The sequence below is a fragment of the Macaca nemestrina genome, chromosome 18 (genome assembly GCF_043159975.1).
Source record: "Macaca nemestrina isolate mMacNem1 chromosome 18, mMacNem.hap1, whole genome shotgun sequence".
NCBI classification, from domain to species: domain Eukaryota; kingdom Metazoa; phylum Chordata; class Mammalia; order Primates; family Cercopithecidae; genus Macaca; species Macaca nemestrina.
The window spans coordinates 88425632-88450993 of record NC_092142.1 but is presented as its reverse complement, the minus strand read 5'-3'; the positions used below and the strand labels follow the sequence as shown (position 1 = coordinate 88450993).

Below are 25362 nucleotides of genomic sequence, written 5' to 3'. Positions count from 1 at the left end.
GCTGGGATTGTAGATGTGAGCCACTGCACCTGGCCTGGTCTCCCAGTTTTGAATGTGCCATGTAGCCAACAGGATGCTATGTTTGCTTGTCTCTGGGATACAGCCAGTCATCAGATGGTTGTGTCTTCACCGTTTCATTCCCAGCCAGCCACTGTCAGCTGAACTGCTCCCTGATGCCTGCTGGACAGAACCTGGAGTCTCCCTTGAGGATGGCGGTCTCATGCCATCAGGCCTTATCATTAGGTGACAGGTTATCACTGGCTTGTGGCCGTTGGAGGTTCTCAGCACATCAGCAGTGGATCTGCTGCTCGGGAGTTTCCCATGAACCACATTGGAATTTTGACAGCCACAGCTAACAGGGAAGAGGCTCGGTGACCAGTGACACATCCCGGCCTTTTCTGCCAACACCTAAAAGAAACTCTACTTGGCTGGGTGCGGTGGCTCACGCCTGTAATCCCAGCACTTTGAGAGGCTGAGGGAGGTCGATCACTTGAGGTCAGGAGTTCGACACCAGCCTTGCCAACATGGTGAAACCCCATTGCTACTAAAAAAATGCAAAAAAAAAAAAAAAAAAAAAAAAAAAAGCCGGGAATGGTGGCACGCACCTGAAATTCCAGCTACTCCGGAGGCTGAGGCAGGAGAATCGCTTGAACGTGGGAGACAGAGGTTGCGGTGAACCAAGACTGCACCACTGCACCCAGCCCGGGCAACAGAGCCAGGATCTGTCGGGGGGTTTCTGGATGAGAAGTTTTGAGGGGATTGATGAGAAGCCAGTGTGGTTGCAGAGGATGAAGGGACTGGAGACGAAGGATATTTTCTGTAGGATAACAGGGAGTGGCCTGTAACAGATACTTGCCGAGGGACCACACTGCGCTAGGCAGTGTCCTAGAAAACAACGCCTGTCCTCAGTGAGCTTCCATTCTATTGAGGGAGAGAACGAAAACAAGCCCAGCAAACAAGGCACATGGTGAGCAAGACAACGAGAGGCCTCGGAGACAGAGTCTGAGGTGCCATAGGCAGGGCAAACTTCATAGAAAAGAGGATTTGACCCAAACATTTAAAAATTTTTTGGAGCAATGTTGCGAAAGCTGGTTTCCAACTCCTGGGCTCAAGCGATCCTCCCACCTCCGCTTCCCAAAGTGCTGGGATCACAGGCGTGAGGCACTGCACCTGGCCAAGTGACTAGTTTAGAAAGGGACTTTAAAGCCTTCACTGAGATGTGGTGCAGGAGCAAAGGGAAGCGCATCATCCCAGGACAGAAGAGGCTGCCCAGACAGAGGCCCGGCCAGCCCCATCGGTGTGGCCAGTTGGGAGGGGGCAGGGAGTGCTGGAGAGTCTGAGGGCGAGTGTTGCTGAGGACGAATAAAGTCTGTGGTAAAAGCATTACTGGCTGCCGGGAGGAGAATGGACTCTAGAGAGGCCAGAGGTGGGAGTGTGAGGCCAGGGAGGAGGGCGGCGGCTTCTGCAGCAGTGCCAGAGGGAGGAATCCTGGCAGGACTGAGGCACGGGGCTGGCTCTCCAAGAGGCTCCAGTAAAGCCTGGGGTGTCTCGGTGCCCACTCTGGGCTGCTTTCTCTGATCTGCAGCCCCAGGAAGAGAGAAGCCAGCAGAGGCCAGCATGTGGCTGCTGGTGGCCCAGCTGCTGAGGGGGATGAGGGTGAGTCCCCAGACCAGCCTCTGAAATGCCAGGACAGGGCCACAGATGCCAGGCTCAGTGTGGACGTGGAGCAGGAGGAGGGCTTTCTTTTCGCTGTAACTTAAAGGGCTGGTCTGACAAGGAACAGGTGGTCATTTCCATATAGAATATCCACCCTGGCTGGCCCACTTCAGACCTCCTCACCTGGCGGACCTGTGGACAAACAGAACGACGAGTGAACTCAGGCTGCTGCTGGGATTTTCCTGGGGTGCTCTCAGCAGCCCTTCGGAGACCAGCATGCATTTCTGGTTTCTGGAACGCTCCGCGAGCTCTGGCTGGGGAGTACAAGGGCTGATCAGGTGAAGTTTGAGATTATCCGGAGATGGAAGGGTACTTTGGCTTTACATACACCTTGAACCAAAGCATGCAGTTTGGGTTTTACCATCCCTGTCCCTTATGTGTGTTTTTTTATTTTTTTATTTTGAGACAGAGTCTCGCTCTGTCGCCCAGGCTGGAGTGCAGTGGCACGATCTTGGCTCACGGCAACCTCCGCCTTGCAGGTTCAAGTGATTCTCCAACCTCAGCCTCCCAAGTAGCTGGGACTATAGGCGCCTGCCACCACGCCCGGCTAATTTTCTGTATTTTTAGTAGAGATGGGTTTTCACCGTGTTAGTGAGAATGGTCTCGATCTCCTGACCTCATGATCCGCCCACCTCAGCCTCCCAGAGTGCTGGAAGCCACCACGCCCGGCCTGTCCCTGCTGTTTTATGTTTTATTTAGCTTGACAGTTTACTCTGGCCTTAAGGCAGTCCTATATGAAGTTACAGTTTCGTAAACAGAACAGACAAAATAGAACAAACTCCATAGACTATGTCTGCAACACTTTACCAGTAAATGGAAGAACCGAAGCACTTGTCCAGGAGGATCTGGGCTAAGACAACACCATTACTCCACGGGGCCCAGAGGAGCCGGCCTCCCTGCGGCGTGGAGACGGTGCACAGGACCACTGAGGAATGACTGACAGTAGTTTAAAACTAAAACTGGAACAGCCAGTAGCATTTCTATATTTAACTCATACAAAATATATTCTTTAATGTTTCTGAAAAAAATTTAAACTTGGCAGAGTAAAACCGGGTTTCAGTAATAAAATGTATTAATTTATATGACACTGAGCACCTATGCCCTCTCTGTGTGTTTTTTTTTTTTTGAGACGGAGTCTTGCTCTGTCGTCCAGGCTGGAGTGCAGTGGCGTGATCTCGGCTCACTGCAAGCTCCGCCTCCCAGGTTCACGCCATTCTCCTGCCTCAACCTCCCGAGTAGCTGGGACTACAGGTGCCCACCACCACGCCTGGCTAATTTTTTGTATTTTTAGTAGAGAGGGGGTTTCACCGTGTTAGCCAGGATGGTCTCGATCTCCTGACCTCGTGATCTGCCCGCCTTGGCCTCCCAAAGTGCTAGGATTACAGGCGTGAGCCACCGTGCCCAGCCTCTGTGTTGTTTTGTTTTGTTTTTCTAAGACGGAGTCTTGCTCTGTTCCCAGGTTGGAGGACCGTGGCATGATCATGGTTCACTGCAGTGTTACCCTCCTGGGTTCAAATAAGCCTCACATCCAGCTGGGTTTTTACTTTTGGTAGCGTTGAGGTCTTGCTATGTTGCCTAGGCACTTGCAGTGTTGCCCTCCTCACCTCAAACAATCCTCCCACCTCAGCCTCCCAAAGTGATTCCTGCTTCTTAACATATGAAACATTACCTGTTAAATTTCCTGGAAATGTTATTAATAACATCTTCTGGCTGGGTGCAGTGGCTCATGCCTGTTAACCCAGCAATGTGGGAGGCAAAGGCAGGATTGCTTGAGCCCAGGAGTTCGAGACCAGCCTGGGCAACATGGTGAGACCCTGTCTCTACAAAAAAAAGAAAAAAAAAATCGCTGGGGGTGGTGGCATGTAGATCTAGTCCCAGCTACTCCGGAGGCTGAGGTGGGAGGATTGCTTGAGCCTGGGAGGTCAAGGCTGTAGTGAGCCTTGATTTTGCCACTGTACCCCAGCCTAGGTGATAGAAACCCTGTTTCAAAAAACAAAAAACCAAAGAAACAATTTTTCCAGACAAAGGTATCTGTGAGTTTTACACATTTTAAAAGGGAACTTGTCATATGAGACTCATGGCTCACGCCTGTAATCCCAGCACTTTGGGAGGCTGAGGCAGGTGGATCACCCAAGGTCAGGAGTTCAAGACCAACCTGGCCAACATGGTGAAACCTCATCTCTACTAAAAATAGGAAAATTAGCCCAGCGTGGTGGCACATGCCTGTAATCACAGCTACTCAGGAGGCTGAGGCAGGAGAATCAGTTGAACACGGGAAGTGGAGGTTGTAGAGAGCCGGTATCGTGCCACTGCACTCCAGCCTTGGGCGACAGAGCGAGACTCTGTCTCAATAATAATAATAATAATAATAATAATAATGATGATGATAATCATCCCTTGCAAGCCCTCTCTAGCTGAGAAATCCTAAAGTACTGTTGAGGATTTGAGGAATGTGTTATTAAACCTTTACTGAATTCAGCACTAGTAAGAAGTTTTGAATTGGCTATCCTGTAGTATAAGCATTCTATTATTCCCAGAACTGGCCCAGCCAGGGGATGGCTGTCATGACGGCTTTAACCACATAACTCAGCTGAATTCCCAAGGGCTGATTTCCAGGGATGGACGGAGCCTCCATGGCCCATAAATCTTCGGCTGCTTCCCAAATCCAAGGAGCAGCTGGAAAGAGTATTGTGTCATGCACTGGATACATCCACACGCAGGAGTGGAGACTGGAGTCCTTGCTGGGATGGCGTTTGAGATGCGTTCGGTTTCCTCCCTGCTATTGCGGCAGTGCTTGGCACCGTGTCTCCACCCAGCAGGCGCTGGAGCCTTTGCTGAATGAGGGCACGACTAATTTTCCCAACTAAGCCCCTGCTTTCTGTAGTCTGCAATTCATCACATAAAACACATCGGGCAGTGTTATGACAGCCTTACTAGGAAAAGTCCTGAGAAGTTTTCTTTTTTTTTTTTGAGATGGAGTCTCGCTCAGCAGTGGCGCGAGCTAGGCTCACTGCAACCACCGTCTCCTGGGTTTCTCCATGTTGACCAGGCTGCTTTTGAACTCCGGACCTGAGGTGATCCCCCCACCTCGGCCTCCCAAAGTGCTAAGATTACAGGCGTGAGCCACCGCACCCAGCGACTTTTTCTTTTTTCTTTTTTGTACTCCCAACCTTCCCGGTTGGATTATAAGTATGTAATTTGTGATATAATGAGAAAAAAACATATCATATACTTAGACTTTAAAATGACACCAAAACGGATAGGGCCATAATTAGGCAATAACAAGAAGTGAAAGGTACAGGCTGCACGTGGCAGCTTATGCCTGTGATCTTAATACTTTCAGAGGCTGAGGCGGGAGGGTTGAGTGAGCCCAGGAGTTTGAGGCTGCAGTGAGCTCCAGCCTGGGTGACAGAGCAAGACCCTGTCTCTAAAAAAGTAAAAATGAAAACTAAGGGAAATAAAACGTGCAGGCTGTGGGGTGCTCGCCTGTGGTCTCGGCTACTCGGGAGGCTAAGGTAGGAGGCTCCTTCGAGCCTAGGAGTTTAAGACCAGCCTGGGCAACATAGTGAGAACTAATCTCTGGAAAACAAAAAGAGAAGAAAAGCAACAAAAGACATGTAAATTGGAAAGGAAGAATGAAAATTCTCTCTCCAGATAATATGACTTTTTTTTTTTTTTTTTTTTTTTTTAAGACGGAGTCTCGCTCTGTCGCCCGGGCTGGAGTGCAGTGGCCGGACCTCAGCTCACTGCAAGCTCCGCCTCCCGGGTTCACGCCATTCTCCTGCCTCAGCCTCCCGAGTAGCTGGGACCACAGGCGCCCACCACCTCGCCCGGCTAATTTTTTGTATTTTTAGTAGAGACGGGGTTTCACCGTATTAGCCAGGATGGTCTCGATCTCCTGACCTCGTGATCCGCCCGTCTCGGCCTCCCAAAGTGCTGGGATTACAGGCTTGAGCCACCGCGCCCGGCCGATAATATGACTTTTTAAAAGTCTAGCTGTTTACTTTTTTTTTTTCTTTTTGAGACAGACTCTTGCTCTGTCACCCAGGCTGGAGTGCAGTGGTGAGGTTTTGGCTCACTGAAACCTCCGCCTCCCAGGTTCAAGCAATTCTCCTGCCTCAGCCCCCCAAGCAGATGGGATTACAGGCGCCTGCCGCCACGCCCGGCTAATTTTTGTATTTTTAGTAGAGATGGTTTTACCATGTTGGCCAGGCTGGTCTAGAACTCCTGACCTCAGGTGATCCACCCGCCTCAGCGTACCAAAATGCTGGGATTACAGGTTTGAGCTGCCGTGCCCGGCCTTTAATTTTTTGAGATGGAGTTTTGCTATTGTCACCCAGACGAGTGCAGTGGCGCGATCTCAGCTCACTGCAACCTTCACCTCCCGGGTTCAAACAATTCTCCCACCTCAGCCTCCTGAGTAGCTGGGATTACAGGCATGTGCCACCATGTCCAGCTAATTTTTGTATTTTGAGTAGAGAAACGGTTTCACCATGTTGGCCAGGCTGGCCTCGAACTCCCGACCTCAGGTCATCTGCCCACCTCGCCCTCCCAAAGTGCTGGGATTACGGGCATACGTCACTGCACCCGGTCTAAATATGACTTTTTAAAAGTAGGTCGGCTGCGGTGGCTCATGCTTGTAATCCCAGCACTTTGGGAGGCCGAGGCCAGTAGCTCACCTGAGGTTGGGAGTTCGAGGCTAACCTGATTAACATGGAGAAACCCAGTCTCTACTCAAAATACAAAAATTAGCCGGGCATGGTGATGGGCACCTGTAATCCCAGCTACTGAGGCAGCTGAGGCGGGAGAATCACTTGACCCCGGGAGGCAGAGGTTGCGGCAAGCCGAGATCAAGCCACTGCACTCCAGCCTGGGTGACAGAGCGAGACTTTGTCTCAAATTAAACAAAACAAAACAAACAAAACAAAACAAAACAAAAAAAGGCCAGGCGTGGTGGCTCATGCCTTGTAATCCCAGCACTTTGGGAGGCTGAGGTGGGCGGATCACGAGGTCAGGAGATCAAGACCATCCTGGCCAACATGGTGAAACCCTGTCTCTACTAAAACACAAAAAATTAGCTGGGTGTGGTGGTGCATGCCTGTAGTGCCAGCTATTTGGGAGGCTGAGGCAAGAGAATTGCTTGAACCACTGCACTGCAGCCTGGCGACAGAGCGAGACTCCATCTCAAAAAAAAAAAGTCTAGCTTTTTACCTTTTTTCAATACTTTTATATACATTTGAGGTTTATAACATGATGTTATGATGCTGGGCACAGTGACTCACACCTATGAGCCCAGCACTTTGGGAGGCTGAGGATGGGGGACTGCTTGAGACCAGGAGTTCGAGAGAAGCCTTAAAACATAGTGAGACCCCAGTCTCTAAAAAAAAAAAAATTTTAATTAGCTGGGTGTGGTGACTCACACCTGTGGTCCCAGCTACTCAGGAGGCTGAGCTGGGAGGATCCCTTGAGCTCAGGAATTTAAGGTTATAGTGAGTCTTGGTCACACTATTGCACTCCAGAGTGGGGGGACAGAGCGAGACCCCGTCTCTAAAAGAAAAAAAGAAAAAAAAAAAGGAAAAACAAACAAAAAAAGATGGTATATTTCATATTATGTGTATTTTACCACAATAAAAATTGGGGATAAAATAGAACAGAAAATAGTATTTGGCAATAGACACTGCAATTGATAGGGCTGCTGACGAAATATGGGATTTAGAGTTTTAAAAATTGGCCAGGTGCGGTGGTTAACGCCTATAATCCCAGCACTTTGGGAGGCAGAGGTGGGTGGATCACCTGAGGTCAGGAGTTGGAGACCAGCCTGGCCAATATGGTGAAACCCCATCACTACTCAAAATACAAAAATGAGCTGGGTGTGCTGGCGCACGCCTGTAATCCCAGCTACTTGGGCAGCTGAGGTAGGATTGTTTGAACCCAGGAGGTGGAGGTTGCAGTGAGCCGAGATCATGCCACTTCACTCCAGCCCAGGCCACAGAGCGAGACTCTGTCTCAGAACAAAACAAAACAAAAAACTGGGGTGTAGCTTTAGTGACGCTGAGGTCAGGGGCTCCCAGAATATCTGATATTGTTTCATCCCTCAGCTCCCCCTGCTTTTGAGTTCTGGAAGGTGATACCCCACAGTTATGGTAACTGGGAAGCAAGACACATCAAAATGTACTTTGAAATGAGCCTGGGTTCCAAATCCTAATGCTAGGAATGCTGGAAGCTGGGGCTGACCACAGGGCTGAGGCCAGGCCTGCCGGACTCAAACTGAGCTGTCAGTTCTCACCACAGGTCCTGGGGGAGGAGGCAGAGGGGAAAGGCCAGAGGTGGGCTTGCTCCGCCTATTTCTGCCACTTATGAAGAAGAGGAAGCAGAAAGAATGCAGGTGGCTGGGCGGCCTCCCTTCACAGTGACCTCTGGCCCATCTGTAAGGAAGAGGCAGAGGGTCCCACTGTGCACGCAGTTGCTGGTGGGTCCACAGCAGAGAGTGGGGTGTCATGCAGGAGCAGGACTGTGGAGGAGCCTTGCAAGCCTTTCCTTAGGCGCAAAATGAAGTCTGCACATCCCTTCCCAGAAGGGCGGCTGTCCCACATCTGGGAGAGCCTGGCACTGGGCTCTTCCCCATGGGCCACCACATCTGGGAGAGCATCGTCAGAGGCAGTGCCTGAGTGTTTGGCTACCCAAACTGGGTCTTTCCTGGAGCCACATGTGGCTGAGGTTCAATGAACAATTAGCTTCTTTGTTTCAGGGAAGAGAGACACCCGAGAATGTAAGAACCTTTGTCAGGGACTTAGTTGGGTTCACAGCTCAATCCACAGCGCTTAGGTCAGTAAGTGGTAAGTGGCAGGCTCCGAATCAGTGTCTGCTGAATGAATTCAAGAGCTCAGGGTGGGGCGGGCTGGGTTATAGTAAACACAATTGCAGAGCAGCAATGGAGGCATCCCGGGGTGGGTACTGTAAGGACCAGGCCTTACCGGGGAGGCTGGGATGCTCTGGAGACGGAAGGTGACGCCAGGAGTGTTTTTCCTAGACAGCACCTGGACCACCTTGGTGCACACTTTTTTTTTTGAGACGGAGTCTGGCTCTGTCGCCCAGGCTGGAGTGAGTGGCGCCATCTTGGTTCACTGCAAGCTCCGCCTCCCGGGTTCCCGCCATTCTCCTGCCTCAGCTTCCCGAGTAGCTGGGACCACAGGCGCCCGCCACCACACCCGGCTAGTTTTTTGTTTTTTTTTTGTTTTTTTTTGTATTTTTTTGGTAGAGACGGGGTTTCACCGTGTTAGCCAGGATGGTCTCGATCTCCTGACCTCGTGATCCACCCATCTCGGCCTCCCAAAGTGCTGGGATTACAGGCGTGAGCCACCGCACCCGGCTTTTTTTTTTTTTTTTTTTGGGACGGAGTCTCGCTCTGTTGCCCAGGCTGGAGTGCGGTGGCACGATCTTGGCTCACTGCAAGCTCCGCCTCCCGGGTTCACGCCATTCACCTGCCTCAGCCTCCCGAGTAGCTGGGACTACAGGCGCCACCACCACGCCCGGCTAATTTTTTTGTATTTTTAGTAGAGACAGGGTTTCACCATGTTAACCAGGATGGTCTCGATCTCCTGACTTCGTGATCTGCCCGACTCGGCCTCCCAAAGTGCTGGGATTACAGGCTTGAGCCACCACGCCTGGCCAGGTGCACCCTTTTTTGTTGAGACCGAGTTTTGCTCTTGTTGCCCAGGCCTCAGCCTCCCGGGTTCAAGCGATTCTCCTGCCTCAGCCTCCCGAATAGCTGGGATTACAGGCACCCGCCACCATGCCCAGCTAATTTTTATATTTTTAGTAGAGACAGAGTTTCACCATGTCAGCCAGGCTGGCCTCGAACTGCTGACCTAAGGTCATCCACTCGCCTCGGCCTCCCAAAGTGCTGGGATTACAGGCGTGAGCCATTGTGCCGGGTTGGGTGCACATTTCTGAATCTCACTGCAGATCTACTGAATCAGAGTCTCCAGGGTGGGCCCAGGGGACCGCCTTAAAGAACACAAGCATCCCAGGCCAACTATTTGAGGATGTCCCATCGGGGCTCCAGATGAGGGTTTTGTAGATCTGGGGTTTTCTCTGGCCCACAGAATGTTTTAAAAATTGCCCTTAATGAAATGTCCCATCAAAATTTAATTTCCAGTTTGGAGGCTGTGGCAGTGCTGGCTCTCCAGCAGCTGTCCCCACGGCCCCTGGGGTTGTGCTGGCCGCCTGGCCCTCCCCGGCCTCTCTGCATCCTCCCGTTGCTCTGTTTCTACTCAAACTACTATGACAGCTTCCCACCTGGCCTTTCTCCCTTCACGCTGTTTCCAGGGTGACGTTGTAAAATAGGAATCTGATCTTCAGGCCTTGCGTTGAAACCTTCACTGGTGCCCTGCTGCTATTAGGCCAGGGGCACAGCTGCACCCCAATGGCCTCCCTGCTCCTGCTTCCGTCTGGCTGTGGCTCTGGTTTCTGGTGCTGCTCCCCTCGTGCCCTGTACCCATTACCCACGCAGGAGGCCCAAAGAACATCTCAGACTTTAAGTGCACAAAACTCAACTCTTTTTTCACCCAAACCGCCCCTTCCTTAAAGCTGTCTTCCAGGCAATGCTAACCTCACCCTGAACCCTTCTTTTACAGCCCACAATACCTTACCGACTGTCTTCGGTCCAACCGTGGCTCTACTCCATCCACACCCCTGTTCCTGTGCGTTCCTCATCTCAGAGCCATCCTTTCATGCAAGTCTGACCATCCCCTACCTTCCCACAACCCACCTCGGTCTCCCAAAGTCCTGGGATTACAGGCGTGAGCCACCGCTCCCCGCCTCAAAGATCTTCTTTTTTTTTTTCAGATGAGGTCTCATTCTGTTGCCCAGGCTGGAGTGCAGTGGCGTGATCTTGGCTCACTCCAACCTCCGCCTCCTGAGTTCAAGAGATTCTCCTGTCTCAGCCTCCTGAGCAGCTGGGACTACAGGCGTGCGCCACCACGCCCGGCTAATTTTGCATTTTTTTAGTAGAGATGGGGCTTCACCATATTGGCCAGACAGGTCTCGAACTCTTGATCTCATGATTCGCCCGCCTTGTCCTCCCAAAGTGCTGGGATTACAGGCATGAGCCACCACGTCCGGCCAAGATTTTCTAATTAATGCATTTCCTGGCTTCTTTCCCTTTACTCTGCATTTCTTTTCTCTATCATATAGGTTCTACTTCTGTCGAAATGCAGTTTGCTTTTACCTTAGTGTATTTTCAGATTCTGTTTCCGAGGCCAACTGCCTGCTTATTCATATTAATATTTTGTACTTTAAATTCGCTTGATAGCTGAGCATGGTGGTGCATGCCTGTAATCTCAGCTCCTCAGGCGGGAGGACCACTTGAGCCCAGGAGTTTGAAGCTGGACTGCGCTGACCGCACCTGTGAGCGCCACTGCCCCTCAGCCTAGGGGAAACATTGCCGAGTGCGAGCTTGACTGCTTAGGTTGACGTTTTTCAAATTTTCCCAATGATGAGTATTGTAAGGGCCCAAAATAAAAAAATACCAATGCCTAGTTCCCTCTCATCTAGAATAGTTCAATAGGTGATGATGGGGTCCAGGACTCTGAATTTCGTCCATTTTAGCAGATACTTCTTCCAGTGAGGCAAATATGGAAACCCTTGGATCACCTTTTCACGAACGCAGATCAGCCCATACATTGGCTGTTTTTATCAGGCGCTCACCCCTCGTCCAATGACGTGACTAGCTGTGGGTGGAGCCGGAAATCTGGCTGCCTAGAGAAGGCTGAAGGTCCAGTTACAGCATAACTAATGTTTCCACAGAGCTCCCATACGTGCCAAGCACCGTGGAACACACAGCCCCTTCATTTAATCTTCCCTATGGGCCTATGAAATAGGTGCTCCTGGCCGGCACCGTGGCTCATGCCTCTAATCCCAGCACTTTGAGAAGCCGAGGAGGGAGGGTCGCTTGAGTCCAGGATTTCAAGACCAGCCTGGGCAACACAGAGAGATCCTGTCTCTACGAAAACTTTAATAATTAGGCGGGCATGGTGATGCCTGGCTGTGGTCCTAGCTACTTAGTAGGCTGAGGTGGGAGGATCCTCTGAGCCCGGGAAGCGGAGGCTGCAGTTAGCACTGCACTCCAGCATGGGCGACAGAGTGAGACCTTGACTCAAAAAAAAAAAAAAAAAAAAAAAAAGAAAAAGAAAAAGGTGCTACTTGTAGTTCCCATTTTACCCATCAAGAAATTGAAGATCTGAGAGACAAAGCCTGCAGGGTGACCGCTAGTCACTGGTAGGGCTGGGATTTGAATAGGGGCGGTTTAACAACTGATCTTTCAACCACACTGCGTGTTGCCCAACTAAAAAGGCCGTCCTCACGTCCTATTTACTCTGGACTTTGCAATTCCGTTATTTCGTAAATTGAGGCTTGTAAATAGCGTGCTAACCAGTTGTCTTAGCCCCCAGTAACATGCAGAATTGAAAAAGAAACTGAAAGGGGCACCGATTTTGTTCACCTTACTTTTTTGGTTTAGTTCTGGAGGAAAACACAGGTGCACTTAGAACAGGATCCACACTTACCAGAAGCTTAATTTTAGCTGCAAAGGAAACCAGTTCTCATCTACCTTTTTCGCGTGTTGGAGGATTAACTACCAAGGCAGGGGCTGCGGCGCGCCCGAGGGCCGTTCTCTTCGATCGCAGAGCAAGAGTCACCGCGCGGGAGCCCCGAGCGACCGCCCCGATGTCCCGGTCCCCTCCCCTGGCCGCCGCCCAGGGCTCTTCATGCCCCGTGACGCCCTCCAGGACAACGCGGCCGAAGGACGGGCCTTCCGGGGGCCGAGCCGGACGTGGCCCGAGATGCCCGGGTGCCGGCAAAAGACCACGGGTACTCGACAGGCAACCGCCGCTCAGGCCCCTGGAGGCGGACGTTTTGTCTCGCAGCAGTTCAATACCAGATTTTGTTCCCAGAGCACATCCCCGTTGCTTCCGGCAGTTGGAAAGACCAATCGTCAGGCCCGAGAATGCAAGACCCACCCTCCTTTGCGACGGAGGAAGCCAATCCAGTTGCTCGCTACTTCCAGTGTCGCGTGCGCCCTCACGCAGGACCCTGCCCAATCGTTACCGTGACGTCCTCCTAGTCCCGCCTCCGGGCCGCCACAGAGGCTGTCAATCCCGCCTCTCCCCTTCACTCCATTAGCGCACTAACTCCCGATGCTGTGACGTGCGCAGCCCCTGCGGCCGGCCGGGGCGGGCCAATGGCGGTGGCGGATACGGCGGGCCAATGGGCGGGAGCGTCTCATGCGGCCGGCGCCCGCCGCAGCCGCCGCTGGGTCCTGGAGCCAGAGGCCGCCCTGAGACGGTGCGCGATGGACCGAGGGCCTCAGCCGGGGAGGCGCCGCCGCCGAGCCCGCGGCCAGACGCCCCTTCAGTAGCGTCCGCACCGGGAGCCGCGGCGCTCGCCCTAACCGTGGGCGCGCCCGAGGGGCGGGCTCGCTTCCCGCCGGCCCTCGCAGGTCTGCCGGGCCCGAGCCCGCGCCGCCGCCGCCGCCGCCTTCCCGCTCGGGCCGCGCGGCCCGGGAAACGCGGCCGCGGGCTGCATGGGCAGCGCCCGCGCCCCGCCGCTGAGCCGCCGCGGAGCCGCGCAGCCCTCGGAGCCCGGTGAGAGGCGCCGCTGGCCTGGGGGCGGTGGTCGGGGCGGGCACGGGGTACTTGCGCGGCCTTGCGGCCTGCAGGCCTTCCCCGGTGGCGGAGCTGCGCCGCGGGCCTCGGGGCAGGCCTGGGGGCCGGAGCCGGGTGGGCGGGGGTCTTTCGGGGCCCGGGGCCGTCCTGAGGGGCCAATAATGGGACCCGGGGCGGACCTGCGTGTCCGGGTTCGGGACGGCCGGGGGTCTTTGGGGGCCCGGGGTGGCCGTGAGGGGCCAATAGGGGGCTCCGGGGCGGGCCTGGGAGGTCGGGGCGGCCGTGAGAGGGGTCCGGCGGCCCGAGGCGGCCGTAAGGGGCGGACGGGGGCTCCGGGCGGGCCTGGGTGGCCGGGGGCCCGCGGCGGCGGTGAGGGGGCGACTGGGGGCTCCGGAGCGGGCCTGGGGGGCCCGGGGGCCCGGGACGGCCGTGAGAGGCGGCCGGGGGACTCCGGGGCGGGCCTCGGGGGCCCGAGGCGGCGGTGAGAGGCGGACGGGGGGCTCCGGGGCGGGCCTGGAGGTCTTGGGGACCTGAGGCTGCCGGGAGGGGGCTGCCAGGGGGGCCGGGTGCTGCGGAGCGGAGGCGCCGACCTCTGACCCGCGAGAGGGGCGCCTTCCCGGTGCTGGTCGTAGTTGTTATTCTCAGCGTCCCTATTATTATCGCTGTTTTGAAATGAGAGCAGGCGGCTCTCGGGCTCCGAGCCGGAGGGGGCGGGCGAACTGGGGACCTGGGGGCGTCGGGGTTGCAGGAGGCGCGCGTAGGCCGAGGAGGGGCAGGAATGCGGGCAGCCGTGTGGGGGGTGTTAGGGGGAGGGTAGGCGGGCCGGTGGAGGGGGGTGGCTGGGAGGAAAGCGGTGGCGGTGGCGGCTGCAACAGCAGCCCTTGGCCTCAAGGAACAATGTGAGACGTTGCCTGAAATGTTAATTTCCGTTCCTCATTTCATCATCCCCTGGCAGGGCGGTAGCTGTGTGTGTGGTGTATGTGTGTGCGCGCGCGCGTGCGTGTGTGTGTGTGTGTGTGTGTAGGGTTGGCCCTGCCACATTGATTCAGTCCCCTCTCAAAGAGGGATTGTACTGTTAACTCTTGTATTTGTGTCGTTTGGGAAGGTTGGAGGGGGTAGTCTTGATGTTTCTCGATGCCTGCTCTTTTCGCAGTGCCCCGTTAAGATTTTCTGCTTCTGTTGTGTTTTTGGAAGGTTAGTCTTGTATACCAGCTTCCAAGAAGTTTTGGAAGAGGCTTGGGAAGATGAAGCTGGTCTCACAGTTCCCTATGCTTTAAAAGTGTTTTCCTTCTACACAGTTAAGATGTAACATGCTTGGGATTCATGGTTTTTGTAGGTTATAAGTAGTTTTGTATCCATTTGCAAGAACAGGGTTTTTTGGTAGAGAAATTAGATTTCAGGCTCTCTTATACGAGGAGAGAGTTTTATGCAGTCATTTGAGCAATATCCTTAACGCTTGAAATGAGAAATAAAAGTGTGCACAGTGGTTGAACTGCCAAACTTAGAGAATCTTTTGATCGTTTTTGGGATGTTGACACTTACTCAGCCAAACATACAAGATGATATTACTTGTGGAAAAAGTGCCATCGAAACAGTTACTGTTTTGGTTGTGTGCAGACCTAGTCTATGTCATAACGTGGATAGTTCAAAATCAGAGACCCTGAGACTGTTTTTTTGGTTTTTCTGAGACCTTGATTTCTCTTGATGAGTATTGGCTGCCCTGGAAGACTTCGAGTTCTGTTAGGGAATGATTACAGAAGTCCTCTGATTTTACTCTGCAACAGTAGTTAAACTAGAAAAAAAAAGGTGGGGGGCGGATGTCTTGCTCAGCCTTCATTGTGACCTCGTATAGTTGGCGTGGCCTCCCCCACCCTCCATTCAGCTGTTGTTCTCCTCTTTCTGTAGTTTCTCCCCGAAGAGCAGGATCTCATTTGATAGGCTGGCCATCTGAATGGAATGGGATGGGAGGGAACAAAGACCAAGTTGCTATGACGTTTTCTCTGTTCTTTGTGATGCCTCTTGAGTTTGTTGAAAAGTTCCCTCCCTACAAAATATTGCTAAATTTGACCCAAACTTGAAACTTTCAGCAGCTTTTTCTTCTGTTTTATTTTTACTGTGGTAAAATATACATAACACAATTTACCAGAAATTCGTTTTTAAAGGTGTCACCTTTAAAACCTGAGTTCCTCTTTTGCAGCTCTAATTTGTGTCAGCCTTCTAACTTGCATTGCCACCGTCAGATGCTTTTCTCTCGACCGGCCATGCTGGTCACCCCATACCAGCAATGCCTTTCATCACACCCACCCAGATGGGCTGCTGCTGCTAAGTGGCCGCCATGTTAGCTGTAATTACAGTGTTGATACCGTGACAAGTAGAAGTCCCTATAAATAGAGTTAACGAAACTATGCTGTTTGTATTGGAGAATATTTTTCCAAGAAGTTTTTGTGCCCCTTTTTATTTTATTTTATTTTTATTTTTTTGGAGTTTTGCTCTGTTGCCCAGGCTGGAGTGTGGTGGCGCTATCTTGGCTCATTGCAACCTCCACCTCCCGGGTTCAAGCATTTGTCTGCCTCAGCCTCCTGAGTAGCTGAGATTACAGGCGCCCACCGCCACACCTGGCTAATTTTTGTATTTTTAGTAGAGACCGGGTTTCACCATGTTGGCCAGGCTGGTCCTGAACTCCTGACCTTGTGATCCATCCACCTTGGCCTTCCAAAGTGCTGTGATTACAGCCATGAGCCACCGTGCCTAGCCTCTTTTTGTGCCTTTTAAGGTAGATTTGACATAGAAAGGTTATGCTTCATCAAATATAAGAGGAGAGTTATTTTGCATATGGGCAGTGAGCCCATCATCAATTAAATAACATAATTAGAGAGTATCAGTAAATGATGGTTCAGAAAATAATCCGCATTTTGTTGCCAAAATAAGTGTTTTGATGTGTCCATTACCCTGTGTAAGTCCCTTCATCCTCAAATGGTAAGTGTAATGGATGAGTGTCTCTTAATAGCAAGGTAGTTGTAGTTAAGAGGTGAAAATGATGGTGCATTCCTTGTCTGACGGCATGCTGTGTCAGTTTATGACTGCTGTGTAGTCAGTGCTCTGTGGGAATTCAGTGTGGCTCGTTGGATAAACTTTATAGCAAAATGGAATGAATTCAAAGAATTAAAAGTTATTGTCTTGAAATCTTGAAATGTTTTCAGTATGTGTTCTCTTAATTTGGAATTTTTTTTTCTTTTTTTTTTTTTTGAGATGGAGTCTTGCTTTGTTGCCCATTGCCCGGGCTGGAGTGCAGTGGCGTCATCTTGGCTCACTGCAACCTCCACCTCCTGGGTTTAAGCAATTCTCTTGCCTCAGCCTCCCAAGTAGCTGGGATTACAGGTGCCTCTCACCACGCATGGCTAATTGTTTTGTATTTTTAGTAGAGACTGGAGTTTCACCATGTTGGTCATGGTGGTTTCAAACTCCTGACCTCAAGTGATCCACCTGCCTCGGCCTCCCAGAGTGCTTGGATTATAGGCGTGAGCCACCATACCTGGCCTCAAATGTTGTTTTTATGATAACAGTGGTGATTGTGGCCTAACTCTGATTCCATGCCCCATTCTTGACCCCTGACCCAAGCTTCCAGTCCTTCTGGCTACATTGGCCTTTCTTTTCCTCAGCTGGGCCACGTGCCATAGTTTGTGGCATGACCTTGACATACCTCTCGTTGCCTCCCATGCAGATCCCCTGCAAACTCCAAGATAACTCCCACTCAGCCTTTGTGTCTTAGTTTAATATCACTTCCTTTAGTAAGTCCTCTTTTTTTTTTTGAGGCAGGATCTCACTGTGTTGCTCAGGCTGGAGTGCAGTGGCCAGTTGCGTGAACACAGCTCCCTTCAGCCTTGACTCCCTGCAGTCTTGACTCCCTGGGCTGAAGCAATCCTCCCACCTCAGACCCCTGAGTAGCTGGGACCACAGGATGTGCCACCATGCCCAGCTAGTTTATTTTTACTTTTTGTGGAAATGGGGTCTTCCTATGTTGCGTAGGCCTCAGCCTTCTGGGCTTACCTCAGTCTCCTGAAGTGTTGGGATTATAGGCATGAGCCACTGTGCTCGGTCCCCATTTGTTTTCATTATAAGTTTGCTTTTACAACTTAGATAAAGGTGGGAACACAGTTTTCAAAATGGAGACAGAACAAGAGATAAAGAAACATAATTAAACGGAGGGTTGTCTTTGTGGGAAGAAAGTGCTTTCTGTGAAAGTGCATTTCTGTGAAAGCACTTTTAGTAGGACTGCTGTTTTTAGGCCAAAGTAGAAGGCCAGAGGCAGTTTTTATTCGGATTTCCTCATCGTTTCCATCAAGGTTTCAGTTGTTATAAAGGATGGGTTGAAATCAGTCTGGACTGAGTGTCGTTTGCTGCTGCTGCTTATGAGAATTAGGTGTTTCATTTGTGGCTTTGAGTACCCTCTGGTCACATGTAACTGAACAGGTGCAGTCATGTGAAAGTTTTAGCATTTTAATGAAGAAAAAGTAATCCCTTTGGAGGGAAATACAACGAAATGGAAGTGTGCCTTATTGACTTTCCCATATGTTTAGGTTTTCAAAGTTACGTTTTAAATGAAACTGTTAGGTAATTGGCAAAACTTTGCTTTTTAAAGACTATGGGTATATTTGGGAGCTTGAGACTTGTTTTAGCTTTTTGGGTTTACAGTAAGGGGCAAGGGTATTTGGTGGAGGGGAACTGGTTGGTTGTGGTTGAAAACATTCAGACACTATTCTAGGTCTAAGAAACCCCACGGTTTAGTTTTGTTTTGTTTTGAGACAGAGTCTCTGTCACCCAGGCTGGAGTGCAGTGGTGCGATCTTGGCTCACTGCAACCTCTGCCTCCTGGATTCAAGCGATTTTCCTGCCTCAGCCTCTCGAGTAGCTGAGACTACAGGCACATATCACCAAGCCCAGTTAATTTTTGTATTTTTTTGTTTGTTTGTTTAGTAGGGACGGGGTTTCACCATATTGGTCAGGCTGGTCTCGAACTCCTGATCTCAGGTGATCCACCTGTGTCGACCTTCCAAAGTACTGGGATTACAGGCGTGAGCACTGCGCCCGGCCAGAAACCCCACAGTTCTAAAGCTGGCTCTGTGAAGAAAGGGTTAAGAGAGTTTTCGGTGTGGAAATAAAAGGAACCTATCCTGTTTGTATGGCTAAGGTTTTTCAGGGTCCTAAAGGACTGAATCCTGTTGACCAAAAACCCAGTCTTCTGGGCTTCCCCACGCCTGCTTTCTCTCTTTCTCTTGGAGTTCAAGGTTGAGGCAGGTGTCTGGGTGCTGCTGTCTCAGTTACAGCGTCCTCGTGGCTGGTGGAGGGTGAGACCTGTTTCCAGGCCTGTCCTTCGCATCTGTGCAGTGAATTATTTATTATACTGGAAATCTGTAGGGGCTCTTTTTTCCGTTTGTAAAACAACCAGTGTGTACCTGCTCATTATTTGAAAATGTTGGCTTTTTCTTTTTCTTTTTTTTTTTTTTGAGACGGAGTCTCGCTCTGTCGCCCAGGCTGGAGTGCAGTGGCGCGATCTCGGCTCACTGCAAGCTCTGCCTCCCGGGTTCACGCCATTCTCCTGCCTCAGCCTCCCGAGTAGCTGGGACTACAGGCGCCCACAACCGCGCCCGGATAATTTTTTGTATTTTTAGTAGAGACGGGGTTTCACCGTGGTCTCGATCTCCTGACCTTGTGATCCGCCCGCCTCGGCCTCCCAAAGTGCTGGGATTACAGGCGTGAGCCACCGCGCCCGGCAAATGTTGGCTTTTTCTCAACAAAACATTTTTGTAACTTATATGAAAATTTCTTCTGTCATGGTAAAATTCATAAAACTTTCCCCCTCGTTACTTAACTCTAAGAAGTGTGATTTTTAAGAATGGCTGAAATTGAAATGTTATTTGTAAATGCTTAATAACTTTCTGATATCAGAGGTTATTTTTCATGTAAAATTAGCAAATAAACCTCTTTTTGTGGTACATTGATAGTAAGTTGCCCTTCTTCTCCTCCCTATGGCACTTTTTAGACTTAGGATGTTAACGTCTTAGGATAAAGAATGCAGTATTTCCAAGTAAAGGGAAGATTGCGTAGGCTGCTTGGTTCCTGAGGTTTTACTAGAGTTAGGATTAGCTTACCACTGCATTTATATCTGGCACAATCAAAGAAGACTTTGATTTAATTCTGGATGATGATGTAAACTTGAAATCATTATGGCTATACTGTTTAAACGTATCTAAAATAGAGAAGGTAAGAAGCAGTGAAGGACCTTATTTTTCTCTTAAGAAATCAAGCTTTGTTAGTATCCACCATGTTTCTAGATGTGGTTTTACATCTTGCAAAACAGGAAATAAAAGTAGAAAACCAAAAAAACCCCAGAGCACCACTCTTGAAAGAATTAAGTTTTTAAAAATGATTTTGACTAAGATGTCTGGCTGATTAAAGGGTGTGCAGAGCATAAATAACCTTTGCCTTTTCCGATGGTGACAAAGAAGAAATCCAGCTTTCAGGAGGCCAAAGAGCGCCTTGAGAACTTGCAGTGTTAGTATTCCACCACCCCACAGTTGATTTGGATTTTTGAGAACTTGCCGTGTTAGTATTCCACAACCCCACAGTTGATTCGGATTTCAAGGAATTTTTAGACTTTGCGAATTTTTTCTTCTCTAGAATTGTATGTTTGGCTCCTAATTTATTTAAATTACATACATAGATATTTTTGTTACTTTGAGAATAGTCTATCTGAAATTTGAAGTTCTTTAGAGCTTAATATATTAAATATGCTAACACTCAAAACATTTTCTTTTTCTTTTCTTTTCTTTTTTTTTTATTGAGACGGAGTTTCCCTCTTGTTACCCAGGCGTGATCTCGACTCACCGCAACCTCCACCTCCTGGGTTCAGGCGATTCTCCTGCTTCAGCCTCCCGAGTAGCTGGGATTACAGGCATAAGTCATCACTCCCGGCTAATTTTGTATCTTTAGTAGAGACGGGGTTTCTCCATGTTGGTCAGGCTGGTCTCGAACTCCCAACCTCAGGTGATCCACCTGCCTCAGCCTCCCAAAGTGCTGGGATTACAGGCGTGAGCCACTGCACCCGGCCAAAACATTTTCTCATAGGAATTTTTCCTCTGACACAAGAGGTATCTTTGAATTGTATCCTGTATCTTTTAGTATGAAACTCAGAAAAGTGGTATGCGCTTGCACTTACAGTTTAGGTAATGTTAAGCATATGTAGCCTTAATGAGATTTACATTCATACTTTATTTTTCTTTGGCAAAGTGATTAGATCTGATTCTGCTAAACTTGGGTTCTCATTGGATGACTGGCCTTTAAAAGAAGATGATATTGAAACTGACTCTTATTAAAAAGGACATTTAGTAGAAGCTAATGGTACAGTGAAGTTTTAGAGAGTTGAGGAGAAAATCTGTCTTAGAACTTAACCTATACCTTTTCCTTAATAGCTTTCTTCTAAGCCCATAAATACATGGGTTCAGGGGGTGAGCGAAGGCAGATGGAGGGTGAGGAAGAGAGAAGGACAACAGCTCTCAGACGTTGGAGAAGTGCTGGGACTCGTGTCAGTGTTGCCTGTGTTGCTTTTCTAGTGCTGCTATAACTAACCACCGTACCCTTAGATTTATTGTTTTATAGTTCTGTTGATTAGAAACCTAACGTGATCTGCCTGGGCTAAAATCTAGGTAGGTCGGGCTGGTTCCTTCTGGAGGCTCCAGGGGGGAATCTGTGTTCTTGGCTTTTCCGTGTTCCAGAGGCTGCCTGCATTTGGCATTCGGCCTGCAGTGCTTTCCTCAGTCTTCAAAGCCAGCTTCGTGGCATCTCTCTGGCTCCTCTGCTGCCCACCCCCCTTTTTTGGAGAGAGAGTCTCAGCTCTGTTGCCCAGGCCGGAGTGCAGTAGCACAATCAAGGCTCACTGCAGCCTCAACCTCCTGGGCTCAATCAGTCCTCCCGCCTCAGCCCCCCACAGTGCTGGAGCTGCTGTGCCTGGCCCCTCTCCCACTTTTGGATCCTCGTGTTTACATTGGGCCCGCCCGAACACTGCAGGGTCATCTCCCTCTCTGCTGATTAGTAACCTTAATTCCCTTTTCCATGTAACCTAAGGCATTCACAGGTTCCAGGGATGAGCAAGCTGGAGGTTTTTCCAATAATGTTCCCTGCTGTCCCCCGATGCCATCCAGGATCCCACACTGTGTTTAGTTATCATGTCTCCTTAATCTCGTCTGTAACCGTTTCTCAGTGTTTCCCGTTTTTCATGACCTTGGCAGTTTTCATGAGGGCAGTGTGTGTGTGTTTTTTTTTTTTTATGTCTTTGTGACCATTCGCACATTTGGCATGTTTGCAAAGCACTGTGTGGCTGACTTGTGGCTCACCTGACTGCTTTTCCAGATGGGCTGCGGTGCACTGTACGGTGGGAGAAGAGCTCTGTGTCTTCATTTAGCCGGAAGGAGCGCCATGTTTTATGGAAGGGACTTCTAAAACCAGACAAACTCTGCTTTTTCTGACGTTTCACTGATTTCCTCCACAGATGTTCATTGGTTGTTCACTGTGTGCAGCGCTGTGGCCTCCTGCTCTAAGATCTGGGAGAAAGATGCATTCAGTTGACTAAAGCTTGCATTAAGTATTGGTTTTTATGAAAAGAGAGATAACAGATCGGAGGAGAGAAAGGCTCTGTGACCTGGGAGATTTAACGGAAGAAGTGCTATTTTTTTTTTTTTTTAACTGTAAGTTATGTTTCTGTTTTAAAAAAAGAATCAGTGGAATGTAACTGCAGAAATCAGAGTAAGGGCATCTTAGACTGCGGGAAGGCTGTGGACAAAGGCTGGGAAGGCCGCATGTAACGTGAGAAAGTCAGCCAAACCTGTCTGAACATGAAGCCCGTCAAAGAAGATGGTAGCAGATGAAACTGGAAGCATGATTAGAGTTGGATTGTATAGAGTTTGCAATGATAGACCTGAATTTCGTCTGCTGACTTTTTTTGAGGCGGAAGATGATGTGTCAGAGTTTGCAGGTGGTGGATGGGCTAGATGAAAGCACTGACTTGGCAGCACTGTGGTGCCTAAACTGTTCTTTTTTTGAGATAAGGTCTTGCTGTGTCACTCAGGGTGGATACAGTGGCATGACCATAGCTCACTGCAGCCTTGAGCTCCTGGGCTCAAGTGATCCTCCTACCTCAGCTTCATGAGTGGCTAGAACTACAGGCATGCGCCACTACACCAGGCTAATTTTTAAAAATTCTTTGTAGAAATGGAGTTTCACTATGTTACTTAGGCTGATCTCGAACTCCTGGCCTCAAGTTGTCCTCCTGTCTCAGCCTCCCAAAGTGCTGGGATTACAGGCACAAGACATCATGTGCAGTCTTAAGAAGATCCTTACAAGAGAACCTGGAGAATCTTGAAACAGGGAGGGGACTTGGAAAGCAGACTGTGTAGGCAAATTGTGAAGACTTAATGGTGTTTGTTAGCAGGTATTCATTAAAAAGACTTGGAAAAAGAGAAGACAAATTGATTCCTAGTGAGGGGAATGGGGCAAACATTAGTTAGGAGAGTGGCGTCGTGAAAGCATAGAGCAAAGGAGACAGAAAAGAAAGCAGGAATGGGGAATGGGGCGGTGGAACAGAAGCTGGGTGCTGTTTACTTTGTGCCTACTGTATGTCATACTCCATTCTCTGCCCTGGAGACATTTGACAGATGTGGATGTTGCTGGTGTCATTTGCCCACATTCTGGAGGGAGATGTGGGCATCTCAGTTGAGGAAAGGAAATGGCTATTTGGGGAAGTCTTGAGGGGCAGAGCCTTGTGTTAGATGGGTACCTGCTGGCTCTGCTCAGCTCAGCAGCTCTGGTATTTGCCCTCAGATATTTTGTCAGGACAGTGTAAAGTGTGGACCAAGATAGTAGTTTTGGGTCCACATAGAAGGGGAGTAGAGATTTTGGAGGTTGAAGCCTGCTGCTAGAAGCAGCATAGAAGAAGAGGGATTCTGTTTGCCCAGGCACACGGTTAGGCTCATCTTGGACTTGTTTTATATCTTCTACTACTTCTACGCACATATTAATAGATACCTAATTAATATTTGGTTGGAAATCTTAAAAGTTAGAATTTTTTTCTCTTTTTTTGAGACGGAGTCTTGCCTCTGTCACCCAGGCTGGAGTGCTGTGACTTGATCTCGGCTCATTGCAACCTCCGCCTCCTGGGTTCAGGTGATTCTCCTGCCTCAGCCTCTCAAGTAGCTGGGACCACAGGCGCCCACCACCACGCCCGGCTAATTTTTTGTATTTTTAGTAGGGGCGAGGTTTCACCGTGTTAGCCAGGATGGTCTTGATCTCCTGACCTTGTGATCCACCTGCCTCAGCCTCTCAAAGTGCTGGGATTACAGGCGTGAACCACCGCGCCCGGCTGATGCTTAATATTTTATGCAAGAAACATTTAATGTGTTAAACCTGTGCCAGGCTTATGAGCTCATGTGAATGTTGGAGAGTTGCCTCAAGTGAGTGGTGTGCAGCCTCCCTCTGGGTATGAGCCTCTGTGGTCTGTCTGTGTGTGGGGCAGCAGCACCGGGCCCTTTGGTTTGTTGGGTGGCTGTCTCCGGCCGCAGTCTTTCTGTCAGCGCCCTAAATTACATTTCAGCGTAATTGCAGATGCAGAGATGAATGGGGAGCAGAAGTCGGTGTTCTGGACACGCCTCATTGCCCTGCATGTACTCAGGTCCAGGGCTCTTAAAGGAAGTTGCTTCCGGGTAGGGGAGGCCCTGTGTGGCACACTTTCTTTCTTTGTGCTTATTTTTACATAAGCCCTCCAGAGTCTGGCTGAGTCCTTTTCTTAACCAACCCTTCCCTCACAGGAGAACATTTTACTGTCTTTTTTTTTTTTTTAAGATGGAGTCTGTTTCTGTCGCCCAGGCTGGAGTGCAGTGTCACGATCTCAGTTCACTGCAACCTCCGCCCCCTGGGGTTCAAGTGATTCTTTTGCCTCAGCCTCTCGAGTCGTTGAGATTACGGGCGCCCGCCACCACGCCCGGCTAATTTTTTATTTTTAGTATAGATGGGGTTTCACCATGTTGGCCAGGCTGGTCTTGAACTCCTGACCTCGTGATCCACTCCTCTCGGCCTCCCAAAGTGCTGGGATTACATACATGAGCCACCGTGCCCAGCCAACATTTTACTTTTTTCCGGGGTTACCTTGAGGGAGATTGTTTTACAATTTGACACTGCCACAATGCAGTGTCAAGATTGTAGACAATCAGTTTCCTTCTTGATTGTTAGACTGCACTGGATTTGCCATTGAGATCCATAAGGGCCTGGGTGACCTTCACTCTGGGGTTTCACTAGTGCACTGACTACTGTGCCAGTGGGCACAAAACAGCTCTCAGGGCCTGAGATCAGACAGCACAGCTTGGCCCCTCCTTCCTTTTTTTTTCCTTCTCCTTTTTTTTTTTTGAGCTGGAGTCTTGCTCTATTGCCCAGGCTGGAGTGCAATGACACGATCTCGGCTCCCTGCAACCTCTGCCTCCTGGGTTCAAGAATTCTCTTGCCTCAGCCTCTGGAGTAGCTGGAATCAGAGGAGTGCGCCACCACGCCCGGCTAATTTTTTGTATTTTTTAATAGAGACAGGGTTTTGCTATGTTGGATAGGCTGGTGATCTGCCCACCTCAGCCTCCCAAAGTGCTGGGATTACAGGCGTGAGCCTGGCCTGCCACCTTACTTTTTTTTTTTTTTTTGAGACGGAGTCTCGCTCTGTCACCCAGGCTGGAGTGCAGTGGTGCGATTTCGGGTCACTGCAACCTCTGCCTCCTGGGTTAAAGTCATTCTCCTGCCTCAGCCTCCTGAGTAACTGGGACTACAGGTGCCTGGCACCATGCCCGGATTAATGTTTTTTTTTTTTTTGAGACGGAGTCTTGCTCTGTCACCCACGTTGGAGTGCAGTGGCATGATCTTGGCTCATTGCAAGCTCTGCCTCCTGGATTCATGCC

General features: G+C 50.1%; 1 protein-coding gene across 6 annotated transcripts in view; it reads left to right on the top strand.

The window, feature by feature from the left end:
- The first annotated feature begins 13007 nt into the window (after positions 1 to 13007).
- The window catches only part of LOC105488862 (ankyrin repeat domain containing 11), a 228610-nt gene continuing 216255 nt past the window's right edge, over positions 13008 to 25362 (top strand). For all 6 annotated transcript variants that reach the window (XM_011753349.3, XM_024795069.2, XM_011753348.3 and 3 more), the window contains exon 1: positions 13008 to 13358. The gene's annotated coding sequence lies outside the window, so the exon portion shown is untranslated. The remainder of the gene's footprint in view (positions 13359 to 25362) is intronic.